Raw genomic sequence first — 14478 nt, 5'->3', positions numbered from 1 at the left:
GCATCGGCCTCAGGTCCAGAAGCCAAAGCCGAGATTGCCAAGGTTTCCAGGTACTACCAACTCCCCCGGGTCCTTCAATGCAAATGGCTTCAAGAGCCACAATACCTTCTTTGACAGCGCCAAGAACCCCTACTCCAAGCCAAGGATTTCATCAGATCGGTTCTGGAGCTATCAGCAGAGAAGCTATTACTCATGTGTGTTATATGATCAAGGGCGCATTTTCCATCATATGCGTCTTGACACTGAAGCTATTGCTGGACTGCCGTGCTTGGAAGAAGCACTTGACTGCTTTTGCGATGCTGGTCTGCTTCATTTTGTGACAGACAAGGAACATTGGAATGAAGAGCTATTGCTTCAATTCTATGCCACTCTACACATTCGCGGCTACAACAGAGACATCAAGACTTGGGTTCTCGAGTGGATGACTGGCAATGTTCATCATGAAGCCAAAGTTATGGACATCATGGAGCTTACTGGACTAGCCACTCCTGGAGAACTGTATGAGCCTGACTGTCAGCTACACCACAATGCTGTGGAGAGCATCTTTCATAAACCAAAACCAAATATGAGCCAGATGCTGAGTATGATGAAGCCTTTGCCATCTGACGCTGAGTATCCCACACATTTCTTTGTTGAAGACCTTGAGTATCTGCCTCGCACCATATATCATATCATCAGGCAAACTCTATGGCTAGTAAAGGGACACTCATCATCAACCAAGCTTGAAGGAGCCATGAAGACATTGGTCCTCTATATTCTCAATGGCATCAGCTTCAACACTCAGGAATTCTTCATCAGGCAACTTGCTGCTTCCGGATCTGACCTATTTGGTCTGAAGTTTTATGCTCCATGGGTCATGAGCCTCATCAAGCGACACTCATCTGTCAATTATCAGCCCTCTGCTCGCAATCACATCATATTTCTGCCCGAGGTTGATATGTCAGTTGATGCTGTATATTCTGACCCTGCCAAGATGCCACTCTGTCTTCAGAACATTGAGCACCAAAGCTTCACTCAGCCTATTGAAGGTGTTCAAGCAGCAACAAGATTCTATCCACTTGCTGGTAACACCCGTCTGCCTCACAGAGCGCCAACTGAAGCTACTGAAAGCACCATTGCGCAAAGGCCTCGGAAGCGTTCTCGTGTTCTTAATGACCGAGAGCTTCTTGTGGCTCTTCATCAAAAGCAGGATAAGCATCATTTCTGGCTCAAGCGCCAAATGCAAAGCCTCTTGGTGGATGTCAATCGCATTCGCAACCTTGCCACCAAGAATGCCTTTGTTGCTCATGAAACCTTCCGAAGATCATGGAAGAGTTTGACTCTGCTTAGTGCTGAAGCTGATCTTCAAGATGATGGCTTCAATGAAAGATTCCAGTTCGACTCCACTCCTCCAAGGACTGCTACCCTGTGTCAAACTCCATCTCTTGAAGACTCTTAATATTCCTCTTTTGCGGCAACAGTTAATGCTAGAGTAATCGATGACGAAGATGACGCTACTTCACCACCTCAAACTACAACTCCGCGCATCGACACTGCACCAAGCTCGTCTGCACCGCCAACCAACAACGACAACCCTGTTGCTTCACCTACTCATGATGACGAGTAGATGCTCTATGTCTTCAAACCTTTTTGGTCATTACTGACAAAAGGGGGAGAAGCGTATGAGTTGATAGTCTTCAAGCGGGTTCATATGGGCGGTTGCATTATATTTTGCTGCGTGCTTACAACTCTTGCGTTTTGAAACATTTGGTTCTTTGAGTTGTAACACCTAAACTTGATGGTCATCTGCTACTTTTGCTACTTATTTGCTTTGCGATGATAAATTCCGCATGTGCGATGATAACTTCCGCACTTAGATCATTCTGCAAACATCCATTTTTCATTATGCATGTCATTCTTATTGCTATATCATTTCATGCATGATGAATTATCTTCATAAGTTGAAGTGGATCTCCACAAGTACAACCTGCCATGTGCATGTGCATTCCAAAAGCAAATTACTAATATGCACATCTTCAAGGGGAGCCCTTGCAACTTATGAAGACAAATTCCTATCCTTACAATTTCACATACTTTATCCCCGTTGAAAACTTCAACCAGTTTGTCATGAATCACCAAAAAGGGGGAGATTGTAAGTGCATCTAGTGCCACCCCTAGTTGGTTTTGGAGTATTGACGACAAAGTTGGTTGAGGGACTAATGCGTTTGTGAGAATTGCAGGATAATGCAGGTAGTGTCCCTCATTGATTCGGTTTCCCTACCGGAGATGACCCCTAAAAATGTATGAAGACATTGAAGACAATGGTGGTAAGAGAATATATTCTTATTGAAGACTATGACATGAGAAGACATTGCGTGAAGACTTTGGAGCGCGAAGACTGTGTGTTTTCGTTGTTTCTTTTCTTCTTTGTTGAGTCATAGGAACCACCGTACTGTTAAGTGGGGTCCAAGTCAACTAAGTCAGAGTGACTGAAGTGATGCTCAACCCAAATCCTATGTCTTCGAGCGAAGACAATGAGAGCAAATCTTATCCAGAGCTAGATGAGTCCGCTTTGCTTGTAGCCCAAGTAAAGTTGCCGCGTGTGTTTGAAATCTGACCGTTGGAACACGTGTCAGTTCCTTAGTGACCCAGGGTCATTTTGGACAAATCAGGTCGGGTTGCCTAGTGGCTATAAATAGCCCACCCCCTACACCATAAATTGGTGGCTGCTTAGAGTTTGTGCACGGCTTTTGTCGTTTGAGAGCAACCCACCTCAAAGCATTTGAGAGAGAGAAATCCTTGCAAGGACAAAGCCCAAACACCCAGAGCCAAAGAGTGTTAGGCATCACTGAAGTCTTTCTGTCTGTGTGACCTGAAGACTTATTACACTTGAGGACTGTGAATCCTCCAGCCGGTTAGGCGTCACGTTCTGAGCATCCAAGAGTCATTGTGGATTGCCGGTGACCGAAGTCTGTGAAGGTTTGGAAGTCTCCCTTGAAGACTTACCAGAGTGATTGGGCGAGGACTGGGTGTCCTTAGCTCAAGGGGAATAAGGTGAAGACACGGTCTTCTGAGTTAAATCTCAGCCTCCCTAACCAGACGTACAGTTGTCACAGCAATTGGAACTGATCCAACAAATCCTGTGTCTTCAACAAGCAACTGGTTCTATCCCTTCCAACCTTACTTAAGTTTGTCTTCATGAAGTCATTGCTTATCTGTTCATCTATTTGACTTCATTGCTTGACTACTATTGTTGATTGGCTTCATACTATCTTCCATCTTGATCCTTACTGCCTAACTGCTATTAGTCCTGTACTCTCATATCATTACATACTTGACTATGTCTTGTTTAGGTTAGTTTATCTTCCGCTGCATATCAATTAGGTTGTTTCTGGTGTTTGTCTTCGAAACTTCCAAGTTTTGAAGACTTTCATAAAAATCGCCTATTCACCCCCCCCCCTCTAGTCGATACTAGCACTTTCAAGTAATTTGTTTACCCATCGGATGCGTTCTTCCAAGAGAGAAAGCCTCTAGTGAAAACTATGGGCCCCGGGTCTATCTTTTATCATATTATTTTTAGATCTATTAAACCAAAAACCCAAAAATACCTTACTGCAATTTATTTACCTTCACTTTATTTTGCACTTTTACTTATCTTTATACATATCTCTATGTCGGGATACACAGATAGGGGTGTGTGCTTTCCCTTGACTCATGCACAGTCAGCAGGCCACAAAGCCTAAAGGACAAGATTGCGGCACCCAAGATCAGACCAAGCACTAAAGATCAGTCCTTTGAAGAATCAAACTGCAGATTAAGAAGACCAAGTCAAGCCAGAGAGACAAAATATCACTAAGGGAAAAACCTCGCTTGCCGGGTGTCACACCCAATATGCGACCCTATGCAAGAGGAACTCGAAGGTCCCACCAAGGATAGACCCGCATATTGAAACGCTTTTGCAAGGTGGATATCATTACATCAACATTACATAAATAGATGTGGATACATACCAAAGGCATACAATGCCACACGAATACAACATCATCTTACATAAGAGCACCATCCGACTACGGATGAAACACAAAGAGAAACTCAAATGACATCCACCCTACTAGCCCAGGCTGCCGACCTGGAACCTATCCCCTGATCGAAGAAGAAGCATAAGAAGAACTCCAAAATAAGCAAACATCGCTCTCGCGTCATGAACATTGCAAAACCTGTACCTGCAACTGTTGTTGTAGTAATTTGTGAGCCACAAGGACTCGGCAATCCCATTACCATGGGTATCAAGAATAGCAAAGCTTAATGGGAAAGGAAGGGGTAATGTGGTGAAGTTGCAGCAGCGACTAAGCATGTATGGTGGTAACATACGCAAATAAGAGCGAGAAGAGAAGCAAAGGAACGGTCGTGAAGCTAGCAATGATCAAGAGGTGATCCTGAACTCCTACTTACATCAAACCTAACTCAAAACCGTGTTCACTTCCCGGACTCAGCCGAAAAGAGACCATCACGGCTACACACGCGGTTGATGCGTTTTAATTCGTATCTGGTGTCAAGTTCTCTACAACCGGACGTTAACAAATTCCCATCTGCCACATAACCGCGGGCACGGCTCTCGAAAGTTTATACCCTGCAGGGGTGTCCCAACTTAGCCCATCACAAGCTCTCACGGTCAACAAAGGATATTCCTTCTCCCAGGAAGACCTGGTCAGTCTCGGAATCCCGGTTTACGAGACATTTCGACAATGGTAAAACAAGACCATCAAGACCGCCCGATGCACCGACATCCCGATAGGAGCTGCACATATCTCGTTCTCAGGGCAACACCAGATGAGCAATCCGTACAACTAAAACCAGACCTCAAGTTTCCCTGAGGGGGCGCTGCAAAGGGCTCTGGTTCGGACCAGCACTTAGAGAAGCTCTGGCCCGGGGGGCTAAATAAAGATGACCCTCGAGAGCGCGACTCCCAAGAGAAAAGTAGGTGGTGGTGAGGCAAATGGTAAAACCAAGGTTAAGCCTTGCTGGAGGAGTTTTATTCAAAGTGAACTGTGAAGGGGGTCCCATATATCACCCAACCACATAAGGAATGCAAAATCAAGGAAAATAACACCGGTATGACGGAAACTAGGGCGGCAAGAGTGGAACAAAACACCAGGCATAAGGCCGAGTCTTCCACCCTTTACCAAGTATATAGATGCATTTATTAAATAAGAGATATTGTGATATCCCAACAAAATCCTGTCCACCATGGGGCAATCTTCAACTTCACCTGCAACTAACAATGCTATAAGAGGGATTGAGCAAAAGCGGTAACATAGCCAAACAACGGTTTGCTAGGAAGGGTGAAAAGGTTAGAGGCTGACACGGCAATTTGGGAAGGCTTGAAAAATAAGTGATAGGAAGCGCAGCATAGCGATAGAACGAAGCAACTAGCATAGCAATGATAGTAGTGAGATCCAAGGTGAGGGTCATCTTGCCTGAAATCCTGCAAAGAAGAAGAACGAGTCCATGAAGAAGACGAACGAATGAAGCCGAACCAAGCGTAGACGAACGAATCCTCAAGATCGCAACGAAACAAGAACTATCGAGAAGAAGCTACGGCCTAGAAGATATGAGCAAAACAAGTTAAACATGGCATTGATGCAAAATGCATACACACATCAAGCAAACACTCTCAAAACATGGATGCAACATGATAATATGAAACTTCATGCAAAATAAAGCAAGTTTCATATAAAGCACACTCAAAACGGAGCAACGGTTCAACACATACACATAAAACAAGTTTAAAGGACAAGCTGTCCAAAATAGGAACTAGGCATCTAGCAAGTATCAAAACAATAAGCTACATCACCTCAACATAAGAACAAAAGGCATGGGCATGAAGTACATGTAAAGCATGACAAAACATGAACACTGAGATATCTCCAGAAAACACTATAACATGATCAAAAGGACATGGCAAGATTGCAAATAATAACAGTTTCAGGCTTAGCAGAAATAACATCAGGTTGCAATGTTTAGAGCTATCAAACAACATGTTACAGAAACTTATCATGGAAAACTAAAGCATGGCATGCTAATACTATAGATAAAGAACAAAACTCTCTTATGGAACTAATTCCAAAGATCAACAGAAAACATGGTAGCATCCATGCAAACATGGAAAGTGATATGACAGATTCAGACATGGTAGAAACAACAATAAGTAGGGATGTTGGTGAGCTTGTACCACTCAACACAGATCAATAAATGGCATGACAAGGTAACCAATAGTAATAATACATGTTTATGAAGGTAAGAATGGCAAGATCAAGTTTATAGAGTGCATGGATCACTAGCAAAGCTCATGGCAAAACTGAACTTAATGTTAACAGGCTGACAACAACATTATTTAGCAATTTGAGAGCAAGATTACAACAAGCTACAGTAGGCTATAAATGCAACCAGGGGCATGGATTGATAGAGCATGACATGTATAACAAAATATCCTTAGTGAACATCTCCATATGATGCACAAAATGACTTGTAGAAGCAGGTTTACATAGCATCATGATATAGCAGAATCAGCCTAGCAAAATAGCAACAGCAAGTACCCTACTTCACGAGGTCGATGCACTCGCTACAAGACTCACAAAAATACATGGATTGCACCAATGAACAGATGGTATGATGTACTTCAAAACACATTTAGACATCAAGCTCAAAGGATACACACACAAAATGCAATGAAAAAGAATAAACAGCAAGTTCTGATAACAGACAGCAGTTAACATCATATAGCACTCTTGCAACGATGATAAGGGCATCAAGATGGACCCAAACAAGCATGGCACAATGGAACAAAATGAAGATCATCTCACAATGAACATTCTGAAATATCATGCATGCAAAATGGAGCAGTATGCATGGAGTTATGGCATGATTAACAGGGCTAGAAAATGTTACATGGAAAGGACTTGGACGAAAATTACCCTCAGAAACAGATCTAGGGTTGACTTGCACGTAGTTCGAGGTTCGCCGGAATTTGTCGCCAGACTTGACGGGGAAGACAAGGATGACGACCAAAGCTGAAGGAGAGGGTGCCGGAGACGTCGGGGTCGCCGGATCCGGTCGCTCCTCGACCGGATCTGGCCGGAGAAGGAGAGGAACGAGGTGCCGAGTAGGATGCAGCGACGGCGACCTCCTGCAGCGGTGACGTGGCACGGGAGCTCCGGCGAGCTCCTGTAGCGGAGCGGCGGGTCGAAGAAGGCCGGCGAGCACACGGGGTTCGGCGGCTCGGGGATCCCGCACGCGAGCGGCGGCAGCGAAGGCTCGGACGGCGCACTCCGGCGAGGACGGAGCCAGGCGACGGCGAAGCGGCGAACCACGATGGCGGGGAGGCGCGGGTCGGCGGCCGGCGGCGAGGCGCGAGGCGGCGGCGCAGGGGAGGCCCGAACGGCGGAGCGCGGGGCCGATTCGGGCTTCAGCGGCGGCGGTTCGGGCTCGTGCGGGCCCGCGATGGGCTCCGTGGGCCGGCAGCGCGAGGACGGCGGTGGACATGTGGCAGCTCCGGATTCGCTGAGGGGGCGATGCGGACATGTCCGGCGGCGGGGAAAATGTCCGATGGCGCGGAGGAGGAAGACGCTAGGGTTCATCCGCGAATTTTCGGTGGGGGGGGGTGCAAATATATAGGTAGAGGGAGCTCGGAGAGTCCAAATGAGGTGCAGTTTTCGGCCACGCGATCGTGATCGAACGGCCGAGAGGATGGAGAGGTTTTGGATGGGTTTTGGGCCACTTTGGAGGGGTGTTGGGATGCAACACAAAGAGGGCTTTTACGGTTCCCCGGTTAACCGTTGGAGTATCAAACGGACTCCAAATGGCACGAAACTTGACAGGCGGTCTACCGGTGGTGTACCAAGGCCGCTTGGCAAATCATGTTCCATTCCGAGAATTGTTTAACACCCGCTCACAACAGGAGACAAAAGGGGAACGCCAGAGGGCATAGGGGTGTCGGATTGCAGAACGGACAATGGGGAAAATGCTCGGATGCATGAAATGAACACATATGCAAAATGAGATGCACATGATGACATGGCAAAGTGCGATACGCAAGTAAATGACATGGCAATGATGGAGAATAGCTAGAAGACACCTGGCGCATCGAATCCGGGGCGTTACAACTCTCCTCCACTAACAAGAGATCTCGTCTCGAGATCTTAGGAACGAGACGGGGGGAAAGAGGATGAGGTGAAACAAAAACCCAAGAGGGAAAATGAACAAAGTCAAGAGCACTCAAGTAGGAAAGAGGAATGCTGAATAAAACAAGAAGCAAAAGCTAAAGGAATAAGACTGAATTTGAAACCACTCCGGTTAGAACAGGATAGAAGCGGAATAAGCATGAAAGAATTTAGGAAGAACTCTTGCTGAACAAGGAAAGAATAGAACATGAACTTGAGAAGATGGAATGATACTTGACGAGAGGAACAACACAAAACCTCTGGAAGACTTGAAAGAGTGGAATGAGAAGAACGGGGAAGAATATGATAACTTCTGCCAAGAATGAAATAGAGAGCATCCTTAGAAGGAGGGATTGAACGGAGTTGTTGAGAAAATCAACAATGCAAAGAATAAGCTTGTCATGGACTTATGGATAACATCTAAAAATTATGAGGTGATCGCCGATCACAAGTGAAAAAAGATTAAATAGATGAGAAGAATGAAGAAATGCAAAACTCCACTTCAAAAGAATATGGAGAATTAATTGCACTTTGAGAAGCAAGAAGGAAGATACTAGAACTCCTTGAACAAGAATCTTGATGAACACTTGAAGAATGAATTAAATGATGACGAGCCACCGTGAAGAACTCCAGTAACAAAAAGGATGACGAGATAAAATGAAGGATGAAAGAATAAGATTAAAGCTTGCGGTGATTTAGATGGGGGTTTCGACAACATGGCCGAGGAAATTTGAACTCTGGAAAAGAAAAGATGAAAACACTTGGAACAAGAATTTATTCCTCAAGAACGAACTCTAAGGAAGGGATTACTCACTTTGAGGAAATAAGAATAAGATTTATTGTATGATTCCTTCATCAAATTTAGTTGATGATAAGCGAATTTTCCATACTACTTATTCTTGTTGAAAAGGATTAAGGGGGGAGTATAGCACAAAACTTGAGAAAGTCTTCATGAACCACCGGAAGGATTGGAAAGACGAATGAATTAATATGATAACCAAAGAAAAGGAATCTTGAACGAACCACCGTAAGAATTACAAAATGACTGATGAAAGTGAATGAATCACCGGGAAGAATTAGAAGAACAAATATGTTAGAGGAGATTTAGATACAAGGGAACGGGAATAACTCAAGCTGATTGAAGAACGTTTGAACAAAGCGCCGGCATAAATAGAGAACGATAACTGGAATGATGGCCACCGGTAAAAAGAAACGGGAAAACAACTTCTAACATACTCTGGATGGGTAAGAAAAAGGAATATCTGACAAATGGAATAATTCGAGAGGATAACATGAAGCTAGAACCGCGAATCTTAAAGAGAACGGGCAAGATTTAGAGGAAAAACTCTTCTTCGGTCTTCAAATGACGATGGGAAACACCACCAAAATTTATTGAGACACCCCGGAAGAATGGCAGGCAAAGAGGTTGAGCCAACAATGAAATGATTTGAAATTGACCTTGGAAAAGATCTGACTGATGAAATTCATACTTACGTCAAACTTCGAAAAGGATTTGAGAATAGCTCCGGGAAATTAGAAGAGTCAGGTAAGATCCTGGAAAAAGATCTGTGGGTTAGGGCCCACTAAAAAGAAAACACCGTTGAAAAGGGATGTTGAACAGATAGATGATGCACCGGAACAATTGAAATATTTAAATGAGGTGATAACCTTGAATTAATTCGAACACATGCGAATCTCCTGCGATCTCTTGCACACTCCGGAAGGATAAACTGGCAAGAGGCAAACGAGCAAGGAAAACACTTGAGCCGAGGAAAATAATATAATCACTACCGAAAAATGGAATTGAATCCACCGGAGAAGATAAAGAGATGAAGAATGTCCACCGAGACGAGAATTCACCGGCTGAAATGATTGAGGGAAGACTGAAGAGACTCCACATGAATGGAATTGATGCTCGAAAGAGACTCGGGCTCCGGGAAGAAGAGGGTGGGAGGGCGGGAAAACAAAGGCAACTTGGAAGGGGAAAACTTATGAATAACTTCAAGAGGAAACACTGGTTGAAAGAAAGCAAAGGCTTCGCACGAGTAGGATGGATACTCGATTACGGACTCCGGCTCTGAGAAGAAAAAGGGTGGGTGGTTGGGAAAATAAGACAACTGAGGATTGAACTTGGCAAAGATGAAGAGGATTGAGTCAACTTGACGAGAAATGCACCGGATAAAAAGAGCTGAGAACCAACGATCGGAAAACCAACTGCGTGATCCTAAAGAAAAAATTGAAGGGGAAGAGGAGTAATTCAAAACACCTACGTCAAGATTCCTCACCAGAGCGACGAAGAGGCTGAGGAGTAAAAAGAATTACTACTCTCCGATATAACTAAACTCCGAAAATGGTTTTCTTCTAGACTCGACAACGGCCAAACTACACGATCAATCAAGGGGGCACTATGGTCGGTCAAGGCTTTGATACCAACTTGTCATGCCCAATATGCGACCCTATCCAAGAGGAACTTGAAGGTCCCACCAAGGATAGACCCGCATATTCAAACGCTTTTGCAAGGTGGATATCATTACATCAACATTACATAAATAGATGGGGATACATACAAAAGGCATACAATGCCACACGAATACAACATCATCTTACATAAGAGCACCATCCGACTACGGATGAAACACAAAGAGAAACTCAAACGACATCCACCCTGCTAGCCCAGGCTGCCGACCTGGAACCTATCCCCAGATCGAAGAAGAAGCAGAAGAAAAACTCCAAAATAAGCAAACATCGCTCTCGCGTCATGAACATCGCAAAACATGTACCTGCAACTGTTGTTGTAGTAATTTGTGGGCCACGAGGACTCAGCAATCCCATTACCATGGGTATCAAGACTAGCAAAGCTTAATGGGAAAGGAAGGGGTAATGTGGTGAGGTTGCAGCAGCGACTAAGCATATATGGTGGCTAACATACGCAAATAAGAGCGAGAAGAGAAGCAAAGGAACGGTCGTGAAGCTAGCATTGATCAAGAGGTTATCCTGAACTCCTACTTACGTCAAACATAACCAAAAACCATGTTCACTTCCCGGACTCTGCCAAAAAGAGACCATCATGGCTACACACGTGGTTGATGCGTTTTAATTCGTATCTGGTGTCAAGTTCTCTAAAACAGGACGTTAACAAATTCCCATCTTCCATATAACCGCGGGCACGGCTCTCGAAAGTTTATACCATGCAGGGGTGTCCCAACTTAGCCCATCACAAGCTCTCACGATCAACAAAGGATATTCCTTCTCCCAGGAAGACCCGATCAGTCTCGGAATCCCGGTTTACAAGACATTTCGACAATGGTAAAACAAGACCAGCAAGATCGCCCGACGCGCCGACATCCCGATAGGAGCTGCACATGTCTCGTTCTCAGGGCAACACCGGATGAGCAATCCGTACAACTAAAACCAGACCTCAAGTTTCCCTGAGGGGGCGCTGAAAAGGGCTCTGGTTCGGACTAGCACTTAGAGAAGCACTGGCCCGCGAGGGCTAAACAAAGATGACCCTCGAGAGTGCGACTCCCACGGGAAAAGTAGGTGGTGGTGAGGCAAATGGTAAAACCAAGGTTAGGCCTTGCTGGAGGAGTTTTATTCAAAACAAACTGTCAAGGGGGTCCCATAAATCACCCAACTGCGTAAGGAACACAAAATCAAAGAACATAACACCGGTATGACGGAAACTAGGGTGGCAAGAGTGGAACAAAACACCAGGCATAAGACCGAGTGTTCCACCCTTTACCTAGTATATAGATGCATTAATTAAATAAGAGATATTGTGATATCCCAACAAAATCCTATCCACCATGGGGCAATCTTCAACTTCACTTGCAACTAACAACGCAATAAGAGGGGTTGAGCAAAAGCAGTAACATAGCCAAACAACGGTTTGCTAGGAAGGGTGAAAAGGTTAGAGGCTGACAAGGCAATTTGGGGAGGCTTGAAGAACAAGTGATAGGAAGCGCAGCATAGCGATAGAACGAAGCAACTAGCATAGCAATGATATTAGTGAGATCCAAGGTGACGGTCATCTTGCCTGAAATCCCGCAAGGAATTAGAAAGAGTCCATGAAGAAGACGAACGGATGAAGCCGAACCAAGCGTAGACGAACAAATCCTCACGATCGCAACGAAATAGGAACTATCGAGAAGAAGCACGCAACATGGTAAACACACCACACATATACATGACATGATGCTCAACCAAGTATGATGCATGACAAAGGCTACATGAAGCTACTCATGGCAATAGATGATGCAAACAAGAGCAACACATCAAGGCAAGTTTAAATGAGGCCGGAAACAACATATAATAAATTCGGTAAGTCCTCATATACAAATTTCAGAATAGGTCCATATCTGAACAAACCTTATGTTCAAGTTGTTAAACAGCAAGTTAAGATGCACCAAGATGATCTACACGATATTCTAGTCAAGTTACATATAAAGTTCATTTAGTTCGGAGCTACGGCCTAGAAGATATGAGCAATACAAGTTAAACATGGCATTGATGCAAAATGCATACAAACATCAAGCAAACACTCTCAAAACATGGATGCAACATGATAATATGAAACTTCATGCAAAATCAAGCAAGTTTCATATAGAGCACACTCAAAACGGAGCAACGGTTCAACACATACACATAAAACAAGTTTAAAGGACAAGCTGTCCAAAACAGCAACTAGGCATCTAGCAAGTATCAAAACAATAAGCTACAGCACCTCAACATAAGAACAAAAGGCATGGGCTTGAAGTACAGGTAAAGCATGACAAAACATGAACACTGAGCTATCTCCATAAAACAATATAACATGCTCCAAAGGACATGGCAAGATTGCAAATACTAACAGTTTCAGGCTTAGCAGAAATAACATCAGGTTGCAATGCTTAGAGCTATCAAACAACATGTTACAGAAAGGTATCATGGCAAACAAAAGCATGGCGTGCTAATAATATAGACAAAGAACAAAACTCCCTTACTGAACTAATTCCAAAGATCAACAGAAAACATGGTAGCATCCATGCAAACATGGAAAGTGATATGACAGATTCACACATGGCAGGAACAACAAGAAGTAGGCATGTTGGTGAGCTTGTACCACTCACGATAGATCAATACATGGCATGACAAGGTAACCAACCGTAATAAGACATGTTTTTGAATCTAAGCATGGCAAGATCAAGTTCATAAGTGCATGGATCATTAGCAAAGCTCATGGCAAAACTAAACTTAATGTTAACAGGCTGACAGCAACACTATTTAGAAAATTGAGAGCAAGATTACAACAAGCTACAGCGCGCTATAAATGCAACCAGGGGCATGGATGGATAGAGCATGACATGTATAACAAAATATCCTTAGTGAACATCTCCAGATTATGCACAGAATGACTTGTAGCAGCAGGTTTACATAGCATCATGATATAGCAGAATCAGCCTAGCGAAACAGCAACAGCAAGTACCCTACTTCACGAGCTCAATGCACTCACTACAAGACTCACAAAAATACATGGATTGCACCACTGTAATGACGGCATGATGTAGTTCAAAACACATGTAGACATCAAGCTCATAGGATGCACACACAAAATGCAATGAAACAGACAAAACAGCAAGTTCTGATAACAGACACCAGTTAACATCATATAGCACTCTTGCAACGATGATAAGGGCATCAAGATGGACACTAACAAGCATGGCACAAAGGAACAAAATGAAGAGCATCTCACAATGAACATTTCTATATATCATGCATGCAAAATGGAGCAGTATGCACGGAGTTATGGCATGATGAACAGGGCTAGAAAATGTTACAGGGAAAGGACTTGGACGAAAATTACCCTCTCAGAAACAGATCTAGGGTTGACTTGCACGTAGTTTGAGGTTCGCCGGAATTTGTCGCCGGACTTGACGGGGAAGACAAGGATGACGGCCGGAGGTGAAGGAGAGGGTGCCGGAGACGTCGGGGTCGCCGGATCCGGTCGCTCCTCGACCGATTCTGGACGGAGAAGGAGAGGAACGAGGTGCCGAGGAGGTGGCGGCGCCCGCGACCTCCTGCAGCGGCGACGCGGCACGGGACCTCCGGCGAGCTCCTATAGCGGAGCGGCGTGTCGAAGAAGGTCGTCGAGCACACGGGGTTTGGTGGCTCGGGGATCCCGCAGGCAAGCGGCGGCAGCGAAGGCTCGGGCGGCGCACTCCCGCGAGAACGGAGCCGGGCGATGGCGAAGCGCGGTGGCGGGGAGGCGCGGGGCGGCGACCGGCGGCGAGGCGCGAGGCGG

The sequence above is a fragment of the Triticum aestivum genome, chromosome 5B (genome assembly GCF_018294505.1).
Source record: "Triticum aestivum cultivar Chinese Spring chromosome 5B, IWGSC CS RefSeq v2.1, whole genome shotgun sequence".
Classification (NCBI taxonomy): Eukaryota; Viridiplantae; Streptophyta; class Magnoliopsida; order Poales; family Poaceae; genus Triticum; species Triticum aestivum.
This window is presented reverse-complemented; position numbering follows the sequence as displayed.